A 2,567-nucleotide genomic window follows, 5' to 3' on the forward strand; every position below is an offset into this window, starting at 1 on the left:
AAAAAGAGGCCGAAAGGCTGCGTTTTATATTCGTCTACACATTGTGACTGAGGCGTCAGTAACGCAGAACGCCTTGGGCCTAACGTGTTCCGCCTGCCAGGAGATCAGAGAAAGGAAAATATGTTACTGCAGAACAGCACCGAATGATAGACGACCGCGATAACAGTGAGTCAGATTCAGCATCTGGAAATCCTAATGAAATATTGTTGAACCTCAGCGTATGGAAGCGGTTTATAATGCTAAGATGGCAAACGTTGAACAGATTCGAGTTCACTCGGAGAACTCGACCAGGGCCTGGAAACTTCCAGATATACCGTTATGCAGCCAATCCAGACGTCAGCGCAAATTCATTCCGTAGCGACCGGAGGACAACTAAGTGCAGCGTCGTATCATTGTAATGACGGCAGTATCCATCAGAAAAGAACAACATCTTTGAGGAGGATTCGAACCGCCGCCCGTGGAATTAAAGCTCTTTCGTTTTCCGGTGCCTCAGACAATTCGGCCACTGCCACAGTCTGTCGCTCTGTGTGCATGGACAGAGTTACTCACTTTTTAGGCATCAGGTCTCCTTCAGTGACCGGGTGTGCTGAAGCAAGTGTAACGAAACTAACTAGAATTTTCTGCCCCTGACTCGGCATCGTCCGCTGAAGAATGCGCGAGTTACTTGATTGATTGAATACTTGCAGGAGCTGCGTTTTCATCAGTGGTCCTCACGCGAGATCACGTGCACCAGTGTTGCCAACTCGCCACGCTTAGCCTTTTGCCACCCAGCAGGCTTCGAGAAGGTTCCTGGGACCAAAGTGCATTTCACGGCACGCATGATGGCGTCTTGTGTGAGAAAAACAAGTACTGACGCGCACCTATATGTATAGAACGCTCGAACAGTGGGCTGCGTTGTTTGTTTGCAACATTTGCTGCTGTCTACTGGACTTGTTCAAGCAGGACCAATGACCGGCAGTTGCTGCCCCACCGTTTTCCCGCCATGATTCTGAAAACTTGCGATGCTGCACTGATCCTTTCGCGAAGTTTTTTGATCAGGGGTGGCCATGAGAGATTACTGTTTATGACAACACCCAGGAATCGCTGTGATCGTACATAAGATAGTGACCGTCCACCTAGAAGGAGCGAAAATCGAGCCATCGTTTTTCTGCTAAAAGCCATGGCAACACTTTTTTCTGGCGAGAGACGAAGACCTCGGGGGCCCTGGTACATCGAGATGTGCCGTAACGCTCTCTGTGGACGTTGCTGGGTAATATAGCGTGAACGTGACGCGCTCCAGATGTAGATGTCGTCTGGAACCTTGCGCTACTGCCTACCGGTTCTTCAAAGATTATCTCCAACAAGGAAGAAGATCCCCGAGGCCACGCGGAACAACTGCTTGCGGATATGCCTTGGCCTCCCAAAGGGTTCCTCTGCATCAGGAACAGTGGCGGAAGCAGGCTGTTTCCCGCTAGATGTGACTGCCGCCCAAGCAACTATGCGCACCCACCTCCGTCATGTCATCCAAGGGAAGAAACACTTCCTGCACAGTGTCCGCCTAACTCACTGACACTCTGGCTTTGGCCAAGTTGTGCAGCTCCTGCCCCTCCCCACTATTATTCAGCCACAGAAACTAAACCTTTTTCTTCCCCCCCCCCCCCTTGGACACTCACCTCTAGAGGTGAAGAAGTTTATTCCAGGTGTAGATGCAACGAGCCGCAGACCACAGGCAGCGCTACTGAAAGCTATTCTAGTCTACTTAGCCGAGGAATATGCGCGGCACACTCACGTCTTTAGAGATGGTTCAACTACTGAAGAAACCTCTTCCTGTGGCCTTTATGTGCCCTCGAACAGCTATGTTTTTTCTTACCGGCTACAGTGGAAGACTTCCTCTACGACAGCTGAGCTTCACGGCATTAAAGAAACTGTTTCCTATATCCTGCGCCGAACCACCACCCGTTGGGTTATCTTCACCGATTCAAAAGTATCCCTGCAGATACTGTCCAACCTGCTCAAGAACACCAATAATCATCCCATTTCTCTTCACATCGGGTATCTACATCATTTGCCTATTGTTGCAGGCCATTGCATAACATTTCAGTGGATACCAGCACACTGTGGCATTCTGGCCAATGAAAAAGCAGATGAAGCTGCCCCTAAAGGCCACCAACATCGGCGATACATTCGGACCTTCATAAAATCTGATGCTTCCCAAATGGCTAAAAGATTTGCTTCAGAAGAAATGTATCGGCTGTGGAGCTTGCTGACACATCACCACCAATTTCTATACTCAGTCGACCCACATCTGAGATCGACTCCCGCCCAGAATTCCTCGCCACCTGGAAACACTATATCACTGTCTTCGCCTGAACGCTGCGTTTACAAACGCCTTGCGATACCGTTTCAGTCAAACGAACAATCCGATATGTGACAACTGCGGCTCGATAGAATCTGTGGAACATATCCTGCTTGATTGCCCTGCGTATGCTGACGAGCGTGCGTACTGTGAGCAGTGCATGGGAAAGCTCTTCCCAGCGCTTCTAACAATGGACAGTGTTTTAGGTCTCTTAGCCTGCCCTAGGCAGTAG

This window comes from Amblyomma americanum, chromosome 2 (genome assembly GCF_052857255.1).
Source record: "Amblyomma americanum isolate KBUSLIRL-KWMA chromosome 2, ASM5285725v1, whole genome shotgun sequence".
Taxonomy (NCBI): Eukaryota; Metazoa; Arthropoda; class Arachnida; order Ixodida; family Ixodidae; genus Amblyomma; species Amblyomma americanum.